Genomic DNA, 19,729 nt, shown 5'->3' on the forward strand with positions numbered 1-19,729 from the left:
AGATAAACAAAACTGTCAATTGATGGTTCTTACATTATCGAGGACATGGATTTTTCCATCTTGTCCTTACACTGAGTAGGTATAAATAGAGTTTCTATTGCAATATTCTTCATCCTGAATATGGAAAAAAACAGAGCCAAAGGTGTGCTTTCACTTGTTCTTTTAAAATCTTTGAGATAAGTGATGTTCAGAAACAGATATGGAGCAGCATTGTTGAGAGAGAGAAAGGGAGAGAGGAAAAGAGAGGGAGAAGGTGGTTGAGAGTTTTATTTCCGTTTTTCTATTTTCTACTCTATGGCTGTTGATCACAGGGACCACAGAGGCAGTCTGCAAAGCAGGTTTAGGTCTGCCTCTGATTAAGGATTATCGGTGATTACACACATCTTGATAATCATAAGATAAGTTATCTAACTTGTGGTTGATGAGTAGTCATCTTTTAAAATAAAAGATGCTTCTTTCCACATCATTTATAATGGAAGGAAGAAAGCCGTTCAAAAAGCATTGAGCTGAATGTAGGCATTCCCCCTGTGGCACAACAGTATTAGCAGGGCTCTCTGGAGAACTGAGATGCAGATTCAATCCCTGGCCTGGCAGAGTGGATTAAGGATCGAACATTGTTGAAGCTGTGGCATAGGTCACAACTGTGGCTCAGTTCTGATCTCTGGCCTGGAGGCTGAGAAAGAGGAAGTGAACTTGGATGAGAAAATTCTCTCCAAACATTTGTATTCATCAGCTGATGATACAAATCCTGAGGTCAGTGGAGAGTGCTTCACAAGCAATGAGTAAAGGAAGATTCACTTTTGGAATATAGATCAAAAACCTCTAGATTTCGCATGAACATAAGTTAACTCTTTTATTTAGTATCCAGTGATGAAATATTCTCTGAGATCAGAGATTCACACCTTCTCATCAGGCATTCATTCCAAAGCTGATTTCTTACCTGGGAAGAACATGGTAGTCCTGCTTCATGTATTTAGTTCATTTTTTTTACATTATACTCTATGGGATGATTAGTCAAAAAAGAAGACAAAATTGAGCCAAGAAACAGCATACAGCAAAGGCACCTGATTGACTGCAGACAATCTTCTTGTGATTCTTGAAAGTGATGCTCCCTTCCTTGGATTCTTATGGTCTTCTGCCAGCTGTAGATACAGCTCCTGCTTTCCTCCTGGGAGCATCCTCTACTACTGTGTCACTAAGTCCCTGGTGTTTGGTGGAGGGGAGAGTATGCACACAGACATCCATTATCTATGTGCAGGACTGTCTCCACAGATTCAGGATGAATTACAAGTCTTCTCCCTCCTGGGTGGCCCCACATCCCTTTCTTCAACTTCTGGGTGTAGTGCAACTTCTTCCTCACCTGACGTAGGTGTCCAAGAAGGAAAATAATGTTCTGGACCTGGATCTTCCAACCCCTGTGAGGGCTTAACTGGGAGATGTCTCATGTACCACAGAGGATGGAGTACCAGGCAGGGACATCTGGGTCCAATCTTGCCCTTGAAACTATAAAACATCCACTCTGCCACCCCCAAATCTCTCCATTTCTCCAAAGGAAAGCTACACCCAGATTTCCTCCCTCCCACAACATGTTAGGCATCTTCTGCCTCATTGCTCTCAAGTTCAGATACAAACTGCTAGTTCAGTAGCTGTGCCCTTATGCCTCTATCCTCTAACAAAAGGGAGGGTCACACCCTTGGAAATTAACCTTAGGTCAACTTTCCTTTATCACCCAATACCCAAGTCTACTGCTAGATATTTGTTTACCATTCCCTGCTACACCACTGGGGAAAGCCATCAGCTTCAGACATTTCACTATTTAATGGATAAAAGTACACAGCACCCACACATCAGGGTCTTGACATTCCCTGCCAAATACATGGTGCTCATTGCCTGTCACTTTTTTTTTTGGTCTTTTTAGTGCTGCACCCATGGCATATGGAGGTTCCCAGGCTAGGGGTATAATCAGAGCTGTAGCTGCCAGCCTACACCACAGCCACAGCAATGCTGGATCTTAACCCACTGAGTGAGGCCAGGGATGGAACCCACATTCTCATGGTTCCTAGTCAGATTTGCTTCTGCTGAGCCACAATGGGAATTCCCAAGATTTCTGATTACATCTTATAGTTCAACCACCTCACTTCTTTCTATTTCTCCATTCATTTGTTTTTCCTGGCTAAAATACAGCCTCATACATGAAGCATACCTTGATAACCTGATTAGAATGAAATATCTGTCTTTGCTGTTTTAGTCTTATATATGAATTTCTTATAAATAAAAATCATGTTCATTGTTATATGATCTTTCATTTGAAGGCAACTAATATTTATGTACTCAGTAATTTGTAAGCCATTGTCACATGATGCACACAACAGACTCATATCCTGAGTCCTTATTGTCTCCCTTTTATGTGACTTCAACAAATAAGGTAACTAGCAAAATAAAGACTGAACCAAGGACTCTTTGAAGCCAAACCACATTGTTGGATCAATTACTGCACTAAAATGCCTCTCTATTTTGCTTTGAAAAAATTAAACATTTTTGTTAAGGAATAGCTTTCAAATGACTTAGGGAGCCAAAACTTAGTCTCATTTCTTTCTTTCCAGATAAAGCTTGAAAGCTCATTGGTGCCCTGATTCAAATCCAGGCCTTATTTCAGACACTATGTGCTATATTGCCAATTGTCCAGCTATTTTATCAATAAAATCATATCTATCTATTGCTAATGTATATACATAGTATACACACATAAAGTAAATGAGAGGAGAATGAAAACAGTATGTGAGAAAAATTAATTAGACACAAAAAAGGAAGTAATGGGGAACTGACAAAACACAAAAAGATGAAAGACATAGAAAACGAGTAATAAAATGGTAGAAGTTAAGTCCTTCCTTAGGTGTGATTACTTTAAATGTCAATGAATTAAACTATTCAATTAAAAGGCAGAGGTTGGCAGAATGGGTTTGTAAAAACAAACAGCCATGATCTGATGATAAACTGTCTACAAGTGACTCAATTTAGATCCACAGCCACAAATGGAAGAGAAAGGTTGGAAAAAGATATTCATTGAAAAGAGTAACAAAAAGAAAGCTGAAGTGGCTATGCTAATTATCAAAAAATACACTTTAAGTAAAAAAATGTTACATGAGATAAAGAAGGACATTATAGATTGATAAAAAGGTCAATACTTCAAGAAGATACAAATCCTGGTCACTCACTATGCTGTACATTAGATCTCCAGAACTAATTCATCTTATAAGTGGAAGCGTGTACTCTTCAATCAACATCTTGCCATTTCTCTCACAGCTACCCCCTCCTGCAGCCCCCTGCAACCAGTAATCTATCTACTCTGATTATGTGAATTGGATTTTTTTAGTTTCCACACACAAGTCATATCACACAGTACTGTCATTTGATGCCTGACTTTCTTTCTCTCTCTTTCATTCTTTCTTGCTTGCTTGCTTGCTTGCTTTCTCTTTCTCTCTCTCTCTCTTTCTTTTTCCTTCCTTCCTTCCTTCCTTCCTTCCTTCCTTCCTTCCTTCCTTCCCTCCTTCCTTCTTTCCTTCCTTTCTTTTTCTTTTTAGGGTCACACATGTGGCATATGGAGGTTCCCAGGCTAGGGGTTGAATTGGAGCTATAGTTGCTGTCCTACATCCACAGCCACAGCAACACCAGATCCAAACAGTTCTGCGACCTACACCACAGCTCATGGCAATGCTGGATCCTTAACCCACTGAATGACGCCAGGAATTGAACCTGCATCCTCATGGATGCTAGTCAGATTTGTTTTTGTTGAGCCATGGCAGGAACTCCTGTCTGACTTATTTCACTTAGCATAATGTCTTTATGGTCCATCCATGCTGTTCTAAATGGCAAGATCTCCTTCTTTTTCATGGCTGGATCATATTCCATTGCATATATATACAGCACATTTTCTTTGTACATTAATTTGCCAGTGCACACTCAGGTTGTTTCTTGGATATTGTGAATGATGTTGCAGTGAACCTGTAGTTTTTGTTTTGTTTTGTTTTGTTTTGTTTTTCTTTTTTTTTTTTTGCCATTTCTTAGGCTGCTCCAGTGGCATATGGAAGTTCCCCGACTAGGGGTCGAATCGGAGCTGCAGCCACCAGCCTACACCAGAGCCACAGCAACGCGGGATCCGAGCCGCGTCTGCGACCTACGCCACAGCTCACAGCAATGCGGGATCCTTAGCCCACTGATCAAGGGCAGGGACCGAACCCGCAACCTCATGGTTCCTAGTCGGATTTGTTAACCACTGCACCACCACGGGAACTCCGAACCTGTAGTTTTAATGTATCACTGTACCAGCGTACAAGCAGTGGCTCACTTCCCCTTTTCACACAGCAGTTTTGTGAGCACTGATGTGGGTGGATGTGTTTTTTCATTCTTACCACCCTATGCACATGAGCTAGAAATCTTCCTAGAGCAATGATCCAAGGCAAAATTAAATTGTAAAAACTAACCAAAATTTACAACTTAAGTGTAAACAAAACTATAACACTCAGTAAAATTCAAATGAACAATATTAAGGTAATGTGATAGATCGTGTTTATTGAAATGAAATTGGCCCTATTAAGTATAATAGAAAAAATAATAGCCTTAGATCTGGTTTCAATTTTAATGTTTCTATAGTTTTTGCCTTAATAATACTTATATGCTGAATGGCTATTTAAAGAAGTAGACACAAATGATGTTAGTAATATCAAACTCTGTTTAATAGCTTAGGGAAATCAAATATCATACTGAGCACAAACTGCCAGTAAGGAATCCTAAAAGACCAAAATTATTAGAATGCCATTTCACAACTTTTTAGAACTGTGCTGTTCACTTGAAAAAGTTTAGTATTTTGACTTTGTCTTGATCAGCATGAAATAAGTATCTAGAGGGCTAATGGGATCTAATTAATCACAGCAGTAATAATTACCATTAATTGAGTCCTTTATATGTGCTAGGCAGTGTCTTTTTGTCATTATTAATAGCACTTTATTTATTATCTCTTACTATCTGTGTAGTAGCTCATTATCTTTCTGCAGCAATCAACCTTATCAGGATGGTTGTACTGTGTCTTAGGGGCACGGATGGTGATCTTTCTAACATAAAAGGATGTAGCTGCCATGACCACATATCTGTTCTGGTGAGCGGGAGAACCTCTGAGCTTTTGTACATGTCTTCAGGAATGGTGACAGATAAACAGAAGTATGGTGGGCAGAATTCTAAGGTGACTGACTTTCAAGTGCTCTACCCCATGGTCTATATGCCTTTCATATTTTCTGGGACAGTGAATCTGATAGATTTTACTCCTGTGATGAGGTTATGTTATATGGCTCATGTGACTTTAAGAAAGATTATTTGGGAGTTCCCGTCATGGCGCAGTGGTTAACGAATCTGACTAAGAACCACGAGGTTGCGGGTTCGGTCCCTGCCCTTGCTCAGTGGGTTAACGATCCAGCGTTGCCGTGAGCTGTGGTGTAGGTTGCTGACGCGGCTTGGATCCCGTGTTGCTGTGGCTCTGGCGTAGGCCAGTGGCTACAGTTCCGATTAGACCCCTAGCCTGGGAACCTCCATATGCCGCGGGAGCGGCCCAAGAAATGGCAAAAAGACAAAAAAAAAAAAAAAAAAAAAAAGAGATTATTTGAATGGGCTGGACCTCATCACAGGAGATTTCTTTAAATATCAGTAGGAGTTCAGAGACAGAGGAAGTCAAAGATCAGAAGCATGAGATGGAGTCCAGGAGGACCTGTAGATAAAGGGAGCCACATGGCAAAGATTGGGACTTCCCTCCAGGAGTCCTGGAGGCTGGCAGGGAGATGGGACCCCTATTTTAAAAATGCAAGTAAATGAATTCTACCAAAACCTGAATGAGTTTGGAAGGATAGTTCCTCTTCAGAGGTTCCAGAAGGGAACTCAGCCAAGTCCACACCTTGACTTCAGCCAAGTGATATTCTTGTGATGCTATCACCATGATTTATGACTGTTGAGGTTGACCTTGATCACCCAAATGAAGTAGTGTTTGTGAGGCTTCTCCACTGTAAAGTTACCCCCATCCACAATTCATACTGTCTTCTTTGGGGACAGTCAGGAAGCACAGCCCACGTGAAGGAGTGGGGAGTTACACCCCCATTGTGGGAAGTGGAACTGCCACAGGTTTATTTTTGTATTTTATTTTTTTTTTATTTCCCCAATACATTATTATTTTTTTTCTACTTTACTACATGGTGACCCAGTTACATATACATGCATATATTCTTTTTTCTCACATTATCATGCTCCATTATAAGTGACTAGACGTAATTCCCAGTGCTACACAGCAGGATCTGCTAATCCATTCCAAAGATAATAGTCTACATCTAATCCCAAGATCCCAATTCATACCACTCCCCCTCTTCCCCCTTGGCAACTACAAGTCTATTCTCCAAATCCATGATTTTCTTTACTGTGAAAAGGTTCATTTGTGCTGTATATTAGATTCAAAACATAAGTGATATCATATGGCATTTGTCTTTCTCTTTTAAACTTGTTTTCAATTGTCTCTCAATGGTTTTCTAATACACAATCTTAAAAAATGACTTTATGTGAATATCTGATTGGAGCTGGGTGGGTCTGCTGAGGAGGAAGAGGAGGCTCTCCATGTTGCCGAGGACTATGTTTTGGCCACCATGATACCTGGGTCTCCAGGCTGTTTGGGGATAGAGGCATCTGGGCACAGGTTCTTTTAGGAGGAAGAACATATTGGAATTCATGCCATTGGGATTCAAGGGAGGGCTCCAAGAAGTTAATTAGTCCCTGAAGGAGGGAATTAGAAAGTTTTAATCATAGTCTCTCTAGACTGTTGGGCATTGTGGCTGTGTTTCAGTACAGCATCACTTACTGAGAGGAGACCATTAAATGTTTCCTGATCTATTTAATGTCTGGGGATTCGTGAACACTCTGAGGCTAATTCAACTTCCCATGTTCAAAAATTGAAAGAGAGAACCTTCTAAAATGTTGCTTCAGGAGTTCCCTGGTGGCCTAGTGATTAAGGATCCAATATTGTCATGGCTGTGGCTTGGGTTCCTGCTACAGCATGGGTTCTACCCTTGGCCAGGGCATTTCACATGCCAAGGGTGTGGCCAAAATGTACTGCTGAAAATATCAGGTCAATGACTGTATTATGTTCCTTTGTATATATAAACTAGTTCTGTATTATCTGGTCTGTTCAAGCAGTATAACAAAATAATTATTTTTAAATTGAAAATTAACAATCAATAAACCTAAACTTGGATATATACTTCCCAATTGAGGAAGGCATAAAAAATTAAAAAACAAAACAACAGCAACAACAGGAGTTTCCACTCTGGCACAGCAGGTTAGGCATTGTCTCTGTAGTGGCTTGAGTTTGATCCCTGGCCCAGTACAGTAGGTTAAGGATCTGGTGTTGCCACAACTGTGGCACTGGTTGCAGCTTTGGCCCCTGGCCTGGGAATTTCCATGTGCTGAGGATGCATCCATAAAAAAACAAAACAAAACAATGCAAAACAACAACAAAGTCTTAACAAGAGCTTATCTACATACCAAAGAAAGTATGAGAGTAACAAAAGTATGAAACAGAATGCTTGCAATAGTTCTCAGAAAATAGAATCCACTATTCTCACCCCACTGATCCTTCATCAATTTGTTAAAAATACTCTTTGACAAGCCCGTTTCAGAGAAATTTTCATTTCAGAAATTTTCCTTTTTCTTAACTCCTACTTAGTCTCCAATTCACCTCCAGGTGGTGAATCATCATGTGAGAATAGTGGGGAAAAATCCTCTTGGCTGCCGTGTGCCCCCCATGACCACCACCCCCTTCTGTGAACAAGCTGTGGAGGGGCAGCAATATGACATACTTATGAGTCTTCCTTTTTTCTGCTTTTTTTTTAGGGCTGTACCCACAGCACATGGAAGTTCCCAGGCTCGGAGTAGAATCAGAGCTACAGCTGTGGGCCTATGCCACAGCCACAGCAACCTAGAATTGAGCCACATCTGCAGCCTACACCACAGTTCACCATAATGCTGGATCACCAACCCACTGAGTGAAGCCAGGGATTGAACCCACATCCTTGTGGATACTAGTGAGATTTATTTCCGCTGTGCCACAATGGGAGCTCCCATATATATTAGTCTTTTCATTTTCCTCTGAATAACCTTCCAGTCCCTGAACCATGTGCCAGCTTGGTTTCTTATTCCTCTCTAACATCTCTGTGCAGTTGAGATTTAGGTTTCCTTTTCCTCCCCTTGTGAATCCTTATGATAACACTTTCAAAGATCTCTGGAACACGGTGAGAGTTGGAAGCCATTCATCCATCCTTTTGTGTTATGGAAAATGTCTGAACTTTTACCCACTTGCAGCCAGAGTCAGAATACACCCCTCGTTAATACCCCTCTGTAGCATCAACTACCTGATCTCAGGAAAACTTTCCCTCATCAACTATCCAGTCTCACCAGCTAATGCCATGTCTCCACACATGGCTCTTTCTAGCCCTGTTCCCTTCTCTCTATTAAAAAAAGTCCTTTACTGCATGACCTTTGAGACCTTTGCAGATTTCATTGTGGGGGAGCCTCCATATGCAATAGCAGCCCTCCCCCAGTTGCCTCGGACCCTTCCCAAGCCCCTGACAAATAAAATCTCTCCTTACTTAAGCCTGGAGGTATTTGTTAATTTGGCACCTGCTACTTAGAAGTATATGTGTTCCATAAACAACAGGATTTACTGTATAGCACAGGGAACTATATTCAACATCTTATAATAACCCATAATGGAAAAGAATTTGAAAAACATATGACTGAATCACTTTGCTGTACACTTGAAATAACAGACCATTGTAAACCAACTATACTTAAGTTAAAAAAAATCTGTGTGTGGTGTTCTGTGCCTCATAAATGAAAAATCCCAAATAACATAAAATTTTGCTCCAAAAGCTTGGTTATTTACACTGTCTAGGTTATTTTATCTCCTTGGGATCCCATAGGTTTTTGGCTATCAGATTGTTGGTTTATAATATAGAACATAATCTTTGTTTTTAAGTCCAGGTTACTGGTATATGGTAGACAAGAACAAGAAATTTGTTGAACAAACAAATTCACAGACCTATGGTTGCCAAAGAAATGTATGGACTAGCAGCAACTTTAATATTTTTCAGAACATCCAAATACACAAAAGCTCTTTTTCTGAAGCAATCAAGGTTAGTAGGTTGGCTTGAATCTATTAAGAAAGAAGGATGCCCAGTAGTTGGGAACACCTATTATTAGGGTCACTGTTACCCAATATTCCCTCCCTGGGAAGATACAGTTGGATTCAGGTCAAATGAAATTCATAAGGAGAGACTTTTTTTTTTTTTTTTACAAAAGAACATATATTTTATTTTATTTATTTTTTTATTTTCCCACTGTACAGCAAGGGGGTCAGGTTATCCTTACATGTATACATTGTAATTACAGTTTTTCCCCCACCCTTTCTTCTGTTGCAACATGAGTATCTAGACAGAGTTCTCAATGCTACTCAGCAGGATCTCCTTGTAAATCTATTCTAAGTTGTGTCTGCTAAGCCCAAGCTCCTGATCCCTCCCACTCCCTCCCCCTCCCATCAGGCAGCCACAAGTCTCTTCTCCAAGTCCATGATTTTCTTTTCTGAGGAGATGTTCATTTGTGCTGGATATTAGATTCCTGTTGTAAGTGATATCATATGGTATTTGTCTTTGTCTTTCTGGCTCATTTCACTCAGGATGAGATTCTCTAGTTCCATCCATGTTGCTGCAAATGGCATGATGTCATTCCTTTTTATGATTGAGTAGTATTCCATTGTGTATATATACCACTTCTTCCTAATCCAATCATCTGTCGATGGACATTTGGGTTTTTTCCATATCCTAGCCATTGTGAATAGTGCTGCAATGAACATGCGGGTGCTTGTGTCTCTTTTAAGTAGAGTTTTGTCCGGATAGATGCCCAAGAGTGGGATTGCAGGGTCATATGGAAGTTCTATGTATAGATTTCTAAGGTATCTCCAAACTGTTCTCCATAGTGGCTGTACCAGTTTACATTCCCACCAACAGGGCAGGAGGGTGAGAATTTAATGTACCTTCAGCTGTGCCAGGTGGGAAGCAGGGAGGAGAATGCCAAGATGATGTACTCTTGAGGAAGTGGCCTGGAACTGCTTAATCAAGAGTCCTCTGGTGGGCTGACTCCATTTGTTTGGAATATAATAATTATAGAAGTCAGGATCTGAATCTTTGAGATGATGCAGAGGAAGGAGTCATTGTTCTGACCTTTATAATGGGAAACAGATCTTGCTGTTGATAAGCCCTTGGGCTAATGCTGGAGTCCAGCTCCAGTGGCCAGGGATGCGCACCCTGTCAGGGATGGATGGTGTCAGTGAATACACATGGAGACAGCCTCTTTGTCTCTTTTTCAGAGTGCTGGACAGCTCAAATTTTATTGGTATAGATGATTGTTTATATAGACAGTTTTCAATTACACCACAATGTTAAAAGTACACCTGAAGGTCAAGTTCTAAAGGTTAACTCCCAGATTATGCTTCCTAAAAAGCTACAGACATAAGGATTTGGCATTCACAAGTCTTGTTTTTAGATTAGTGCTTATCTTCAAAGCATCATGGCAGGATGACAGTATGAGAAAATCAACTTCATTAAGCTATCACTTAAAAGCTTCTAAAATCTAGTGACTCTAATACATAAAATATATGAATATAACAATAAATAGCAAATTTAATTAAAAAAAGCTTCTAAAATCAAGGACAACTCTCATAGCTAGGGTTCTTTGACCATGTATAATATATGTCTAACTTTACCTAAGTCTGTAGTATATTCCAACTTCTAAAGCTTACAGTATAAACAGTTAGTAGATAAACACTATGTTTTTAATTAAATTGGATTTGAATAGGGGAAAGTCTATCAGGATGAAATTTTTATATTATTGTTGTAATTTTGTTAAATAACAAATCACCACAGGAAAATAAGAATGGAAAAGAAGAATAATAAGCAAATAATAGGAAAGACTGAGGGAAAACTGAATAACAAGTAAAACAACAGGAAAAACTAGGTTACACGTGAAACAATCCTTGTTCTCCAGCACAAACATGGAAATCATTTTCCCGGGAAAGCCCCAATTCTTCCACATCAATGTCAACATGAAAGCCGTGTAATCTAAGGCCTGCCCTCAGTTTTTCACCCTAGAGGCAGGCTTCAATCTGCCCTCGGTTTTGCACCATACAGACAGGCTTCAGCCTGCCCTCGGTTTTGCACCTTACAGGTAGGCTTTTATCCTAACCAGAAGCCCACCTTCAGCTTGTACATTTCAGGTGAGCTCCCTTTCTTGGGCAAGGTCCCTTCCTTGAGTCCCAGCATCTCCTCGGCTCCCCACAGGCTAATGTGCTGAATCAACTCTCTCCCTCTCCCACTTTCTCATAGACACACACACACACACACACACACACACACAGCTTTAAATAACTTCATAAGAAAACTCTGCCTGAATAAGGATACTTGGGAGTTTATAATGATAAAACTTGAGGAAAGGATGGATTTCAGCTGAGTTAGGGTTAAGTGAAATGGATGTGATTTTCTGGAAAGAAGAATGGAAGGTTGATTGAGGTTCAGATCAGGGCACAGAGAACAGGACTCATGTAGACCTTGTCCCATGCAGGTAATATGAAAGACCCTTGGAATATAGGCATTATATTCAGGAGTAGCTTCAACACACTATCTTCATCATATATGCAGTAAACCTTCTTCCATCAGTGATGAAACATCATTGAAAATACCACCCTTCAGAATCTCATCACAGTCATATTAAAAGCCTGCAATCATGGACAAGAGATTTTTGTAGACTTCTTCTAAGACCTCTGCTCCTCTTATTTGCACATCACCTTGTGGATGACTTTCATGCAGCCCTGTTTCATGTCTTTGTTTCTTAGACAATAGATGAAAGGGTTTAGCAACAGTGTCAATACAGTTTAGATAATTGTTGCTAGTCTATCCTTGACAGTATAGTTGGAGAGGGGCTGGAAATAGACATAGCTAATACTTTCATAAAAGAGGGTCACCACCATGAGATGAGAGCCACAGGAGGAAACTGTAGTGTGCTTTCCAGCAGCTGAAGGGATCTTTAGAACAGCGATGAGGATTCTCAAATAGGAGACAACTGATGCATGAAAACATGGTCATTATGATCACCAATCTTTCTGTCATGGTCATGATTTCCTTGACAAAGCAGGAGGCAAAAGGACATTTTTAGCACTGGCTGGTTGTCACAGAAAAAGTGGTGAATGATATTGGAGGCACAGAAGGTTAGATTGTTGGTCAGGAGAATGTGCAGGAGGGAGAGAAAGTGAGGGATGCAGAAATGCAGGACCAGAAGCAGGATGCAGCACATGTGATTCCTGACTGTGATGTAGTGTAAGGGATTACATATGGCCACATGTGGTCAGTGGCCATGGTTGCCAGGAACTAGCTGTCTGTGTTTACAAAGGCTATGAGGTATATATTGGTCATACACTCACCCTAGGGGATGGTTTTTTCTCTGATTAGAAGGTCATTAGCATCTTGAGGATGATGACTGTCACATAGCAAATGTCAACAAAGGACAGGATGTTCAGGAATAAGTACATGGGTGTTTGGAGGTGAGTGTCTGAGCAGATGGCCAGGATGATGAGCAGGTTTCCTATCTCTGTGATGAAGTAGATGGGGAGAAACCTGGCCAAGAGTGGCTTCTGATCTTTAGGTCAAGAGGACAGTCCCAGGAGGATGAATTCAGAGAGTCTTGTTGGGTTATTTCTGCCCCTAGTCTTGGGTTCCCCTGAAGATAAGCTGTCATTATAAGATTCTTCCAACATATGGCATATTCTATCCAAGAATTTTTCTGTTTATTCTTCCTATCAGCAATTAGAACAACTGAAAATATCACAACTACCTGGACTGTGACTTCTGTCCATTAATCTTGGGAATTCAGAAATTAGATATCTATTTTAAGCTCCTTTCAGATTTCTGTTGTAACACTAGTACATGGAAACAAGAAATGGGAAAGAGAAAAAAGAGAGACAGGGAGAGAGAATGAGAGTGAGAAAGAATTCCCAGGAAAGGGGGAGGGGGATTGTGGAGAAATTATTTTCTAATTGAGGATTTTTCAGTAGTTAATTCATGGCAGGGTGATCAGTAGTTTGCTTTCCATCCTCATTGTCAGCTGATGGAATGATGATTTACTTTCACTCAGATGTTTCTCTCTGCATCAGTTATCCTGGTGGCTGAAAATCATCTGAAAATAAATTGAAACATGAGTTCACCCAACAGTTATTCCATACCCTTTACTTCTTAGTGAAACCATATTTGAATGAAAAGACAAGAGATAAAAGACAGCATAGATAGTAAAAACCTTTCCTTTAATGATAATATCAATCCCATCCTTGGTGCCCAATTCCTAGATCTAAAAGTTTGTTGGAGGAGTTCCCGTCGTGGTGCAGTGGTTAACGAATCCCACTAGGAACCATGAGGTTGCAGGTTCGGTCCCTGCCCTTGCTCAGTGGGTTAACGATCCGGCATTGCCGTGAGCTGTGGTGTAGGTTGCAGACGCGGCTCGGATCCCGCGTTGCTGTGGCTCTGGCGTAGGCTGGTGGCTACAGCTCCGATTCGACCCCTAGCCTGGGAACATCCATATGACGCGGGAGCGGCCGAAGAAATAGCAACAACAACAACAACAACAACAACAAAAAGACAAAAAGACAAAAGACAAAAGACAAAAAAAAAAAAAGTTTGTTGGAGTTATCATTGTGGTGCAGTAGATATGAATTTGAACAGGACCCATGATATTGCAGGTTCAATCCCTGACCTTGCTCAGTGGGTTAAGGATCCAGCGTTGCCATGAGATGTGGTATTGGTCACAGACACAGATCCCATCTGGCATTGCTATGACTGTGGCAGAGGCTGCTGGCTGTAGCTCCAATTATACCCCTAGCCTGGGAACCTCTGTATGCCACTGGTGCAGCCCTAGAAAGACAGAAAAAAATGTTGTTGATGTAATGTGGTGGTTTGTGTTGGTATAATTATTTTCCAAATTCATGTCATGGCTATAGTCTGCCCAGAAAACCCGCACAGGGAAGGCCCCTCATCTTAGACAAGATTTCAGCCTCGTGAATCTGCAGGGTGTCTTTCCTGGATCCTCTGAACCTTCTGCACACTGAAGGGACTGTAGATACTCATAGACTCCACTCTCTCTCAAGGGAGCATCCTTTGAGACTTTAAGAAGTCCCAAAATTTGAGGGAGAAGACAATAGAAAACAAGTCAACAAATGTTGAAGTTTTGAAGTTTCTTCCCCCAACGAGCCTGGGGAGTGTCAGTGCTTTCTTTATTTCCTAGCAACCACCTTCTTGACTCAGCTCCTTCATGTCAAAAAAAAATCCCATTTATATGAGGTTGGCCCAGAGTTGCACCATGACAGGTTCTCCCAAACTTCACAGGTGTTGTTATTAAAGCTAAACAGATAACACCAAAAGACCACCTATATATAGAGAGGAAATTGTTTTCAGAATCTATAACTTTGGACTAAAAAGATGTGAAAATCTGATGCTACCAGTCTCTGCCATCTCACAGGCTTAGAAGGTTGAACAAGGTTCTTAGAACTTCAGAATATCAAAATTAATAATGTTAAGACTTTAGATCCAAGATTTTACTTCTGCTCTTCTGTTCCTGAATCTACTTCTAAAATACTGGTGTATGACCCTGCTTTTCCATTCAGGAAAATCATCCTTTGAATATATTTTATGCATCATGGCATCCCAAGTTACTGGTCATTGGGTGCTTCTCACTTTGTGTGTACCACAGAATCCTCCAGTTAGGACTTAAACTCCCCTTTCTCCCAATACAACCATCACCCAAGAATAACCAGTTCTTTATGACTCATTCCCTCCATAACCATTTATACTGTCATGCCTTTATTTCAACTTTCCTTCATCTGCTGTATCTAACCTGCAAGGCTTAAATTCAGCCTGTTCCAGGACAGTTTGCTTGGTGACCTGCCATCAAGATGGGTCTGTCTTCTATCCCCTTTTAAAGATTTGCAGTTCCATTATAAAGAATAACACAATCTCTTGGCTGTACTGCTTACACAGTAATTGTAAAAGTAACAAATTCATTCATCATGTAGTAAGTGCTTGTTCTGTGCTAGGCACTCAGCTGAATAATGGCCAATGTAATATTTAATTATGGCATCATCTTCATGAAGTAGGCAGTCTTCTTTTCCTTAGAGATAAGGAGTTTTATCTCAGAGAGGTGAAGTGGATTGCCCAATGTAACACAGCTAGAAAGTGACAGAATCAATTTCTGGACCATCTCATGAAATTATGTGACTCCTGTTTGGATTCATGCTCTTAACCTGCTATTCTACCACATCTTCATTCAAAAAATATTGGGAATTCTTTGCTGAGTTGCAATTCTCAAATGAATCATATATCCAAAAAATACAAATTATTTCTTATTAAGGCTTAAGCTACATCCCACTAGACTGATTTTCCTTAAGATCAGTAATTATGCCTATTAATATCTGATTGCTAGTCAGTCAAGTAATTCATAAAATATTCCTTGACTGTTTACTATATGTCAGAAATAGTACTAGGTGCTGCATATACAGTAGGACATAAAAAGAGTCAGCTTTCACCCACCTATGGGTCACTCAATATTTTGTCCAAGATGCTAGATACTCAATAAGCAACCACAGTATTCCCTCATTTTATTTTTGTTTGTCGTAACTCAAAATTTTTAAACTGTATAAAAATACAAAGTGTCAAAGTGGTAATCATGTTTCCATCGCTAAGATGGATTGATAAGAGTAACATTTTGCCGTATTTTCCTTCAGGCTTTCAAAAAATTCATTTATTTACAAGTGTTTATATACATTTATAAGATGCTTATTACAGGAACTGCTCCATGTGCTTTATAAGTATTGAACCTTTTTTAGCCTCCTAATAACTCTATTGAGGAGATTATTTTTAATTTTGAAAGCACTTTACTGAGGTATGATTGACACATAAAAGCTTTACACATTTAATGTATACAGTTTGATGACTTTGAGGGTAAGTACACACCTATCAAGGTCATAAACACATTCATCACCTCCCAAAGTTTCCTCCTATCCCACCTATGATGATGATGGTGTAATGATGATGAAGATGATGATGAATACTTAAGATCTACCTACCTTCTTAGAACATTTATAGTATAGGGTAGAGTATCGACCCAATGTTCTATCATGGATATCCAGAACTTACTTATCTGGAAACTTTTATACTTTGTTACTTCCCAATATCTCTCTTCCTTCAACGCCTGAAAAACACTATTATATGCTCCGCTTCTCTGAGTTTGACCATTTTAGGGTCCACTTGCAAGGAAGATTTTGTAAAGTTATTTTTAATGATTTTTATTTTTTTCCATTATAGTTGGTCTAGAGCATTCTGCCAATTTTCTACTGTACAGCAATATGTCCCAGTCACACATACATATATACATACTCCTTTTTCTCACATTATCATGCTCCAACATAAGTGACTGGATATAGTTCCCTGTGCTATACAGCAGGATCTCTTGCTTATCCATTCAAAAGGCAATAGTTTCATCTATTTACCACAGATTCCCAGTCCATCCCACTCCCTCCCCTAACCCTTGGCAATGACAAGTCTATTCTCCAAGCCCATGATTTTCCTTTATGTGGAAAGCTTCATTTGTGCTGTATATCAGATTCCAGATAAAACTGATATCATGTGGTATTTGTCTTTCTTTTTCTGACTTACTTCACTGAGAATGAGTCTCTAGTTACATCCATGTTGCTGCCAATGGCATTATTTTGTTAATTTTTATGGCTGAGTAGTATTCCATTGTGTGTGTGTGTGTGTGTGTGTGTGTGTGTGTGTGTGTGTGTGTGTGTGTGTGTGTATCTTGCATCTTCCTAATCCAATCGTCTCCTGATGGACATTTGGGTTTTCCCATTTCCTGGCAATTGTGACTAGAGCTGCAATGAACATCATGGTGCATGTGTACTTATCAAGGAAAGTTTTGTCCAGATACCTGCCCAAGAGTGGGATTGTGGGGTCATATGGTTGTTCTATGTATAGATTTCTAAGGTATCTCCATACTGTTCTGTATAGTGCTTGTACCATCTTCTGTTCCCACCAACAGTGCAGGAGGGTTCCCTTTCTCCACACCCCTCCAGTACTTGTTATTTGTGGACTTATTAATGATGGCCATTCTAACTGGTGTGAGGTGGTATCTCACAGTAGTTTTGACTTGCATTTCTCTAATAATTAGTGATGCTGAGAATTATTTCCTGTGATTGTTGGCCATCTGTATATCTTCCTTGGAAAAATGTCTATTCAGGTCTTTTGCCCATTTTTCCATTTTGTTGTTGGCTTTTCTGAGTTGTATAAATTGCTTGTATATTTTAGAGATTAAGCCTTTGAGATTTACATCATTTTAAACTATTTTCTCCCATTCTGTAAGGTGTCTTTTTGTTTTCTTTTTGGTTTCCTTTGCTGTGCAAAATCTTGTCAGTTTGATTAGGTCCCATTGATTTATTTTTGTTCTTATTTCTGTTGCTTTGGGAGACTGACCTGAGAAAATATTCATTAGGTTAATATCAGAGAATGTTTTGCCTATGTTCTCTTCCAGGAGTTTGATGGTGTCTTGTCTTATAGTTAAGTCTTTAAATCATTTTGAGTTTTTTTTTTTTATGCATGATGTGAGGGTGTGTTGCATGCATCTGTCCAGGTTTCCAGCAATACATGCTGAAAAGACTGTCTTTTTTGATTTCATGCTTTTACCTCCTTGGTCAAAGTTTAATTGACCATAGGTGTCTGGGTTTATGTCTGGGTTCTCTATTTTGCTCAATTGGTCTGTATTTCTGTTTTGGTGCCAGTACCACACTGTCTTGATGACTCTGGCCTTGTAGTGTTTCCTGAAGCCTGAGAGAGGTATGCCTCCTGCTTGGTTTCTACTCCTCAGGATTGCTTGGGCAATTCTGGTTCTTTTGTGGTTCCATATGCATTTTTGGATTTTTTTTTTTGGTATAGTTCTGTGAATATGTCCTGGGTAATTTGATAGGGATTGCATGGAAACTGTAGATTGTTTTGGGTAGTATGGCCATTTTTACAATATTAATTGTTCCAACCCAGGAGAATTGAATATATTTCCATTATTTTACATCTTATTTAATTTCCTTGATGAATGTTTTAAAGTTCTCAGCAAATAAGTCTTTCACCTCCTTGGTCAGTGTATTCCCAGATACTTGATTTTTTCAGTGTGCAATTTTAAAACTTGTGTTTTCTTATTCCTTTTCTAAAATTTCATTGTTGGTATACAGAAATGTGACTGATTTCTGAATGTTAATCTTCTATCCTGCTACTTTGCTGAATTTGTTGATCGGTTCAATTAGTTTTTGAGTTGAGTCCTTAGGGTTTTCTATATATAGCATCATGTCATCTGCATATATACAGTGACTGTTTTACCTCTTTACTTCCTATTTGGATGCCTTTTATTTCTTTTGTTTATCTGATTGCTGTGGTTAGGACTTCAAATATGATGTTGCATAGCAGTGGGAAGAGTGTGCATCCTTGTCTTGTTCCAGATTTTAGTGGGAAGGCTTTCAGCTTTTCTCCATTGAGTATTATATTTGCTGTGGGTTTGTCATAAATGGCTTTGATTATGTTAAGGTATGTTCCATCTATACCCACTTAGGTAAGAGTTTTTATCATGAATGTATATTGTACTTTGTCAAATGCTATTTCTGCATCTATTGATATGATCATGCAGATTTTGACTTTGCTTTTGTTAATGTGGTGGATGACATTGATTGATTTGCATATGTTGAACCATGCTTGTGCACCTGGGATGAATCCCAACTGGTCGTGGTGTATGATCTTTTTTATATGTTGTTGGATTCGGCTGCCTAAAATTTTGTTGAGAAGTTTTGCATCTATATTAAAAAAGATATTAGCCTATAGTTATATTTTTTCATGGTATCTTTGTCTGAGTTTTTAATTAGGGTGATTTTGGAGTCATAGAATGACTTTGGGAGTGTTCTGCATTGTTCCATCTTTTTGAAAATTTTAAGGAGAATGGGTATAAGTTCCTCATTGTGTGTTTGGTAGAATTCACCTGTGCAGCCATCTGGTCCTGGAGTTTTTATGTAGGGAGTGTTTTTATGACATATTCAATTTCTAGTGATCAATTTGTTTAGTTGATCTATTTCTTCTTGATTCAATTTTGGCAGGCTGTAAGTCTCTAGAAAGTTGTCCATTTCTCCTAGGTTTTCAAATTTGTTAGCATACAATTGTTCATAGTATTCTCTCATTTTTTTTTTGTATTTCTGTAGTATCCATTTTTACTTCTTTATCATTTCTTATTTTGTATATTTGGGCTTTTTTCTCTCCTCCTCTTGGTGAGTCCAGCCAGAAGTTTGTCTATTTTGTTTACCTTTTCAAATATCCAGCTCTTGGTTAGATTGATTTTGTCTATTGTTTTTTAATCTCTATTTATTTCCTCTTTTTTTATAATTTCCTTCCTTCTGCTGACTTTAGGTTTTCTTCGTTCTTCTTTTTGTAATTCATTCAGGTAGTGGATTACATTGTCCAATTTAGATTTTTCTTCTTTTTTGAGGAAGGTCCTTAATTGCTCTGAACTTCCCTCTCATCACTGC

The 19,729-nt window shown here is 39.3% G+C and overlaps 1 pseudogene; it reads right to left on the reverse strand.

Annotated features, from left to right (window-relative positions):
* Nucleotides 1-11,905: 11,905 nt before the first annotated feature.
* On the reverse strand, nucleotides 11,906-12,886 carry LOC100157286 (olfactory receptor 1L1-like; annotated as a pseudogene).
* Nucleotides 12,887-19,729: the final 6,843 nt, after the last annotated feature.

This window comes from Sus scrofa, chromosome 1, assembly GCF_054392235.1.
Source record: "Sus scrofa isolate SSC_HxYL_T2T_F1_AM1 chromosome 1, Sscrofa_HxYL_maternal_Yorkshire_Landrace_v2.0, whole genome shotgun sequence".
NCBI lineage: Eukaryota > Metazoa > Chordata > Mammalia > Artiodactyla > Suidae > Sus > Sus scrofa.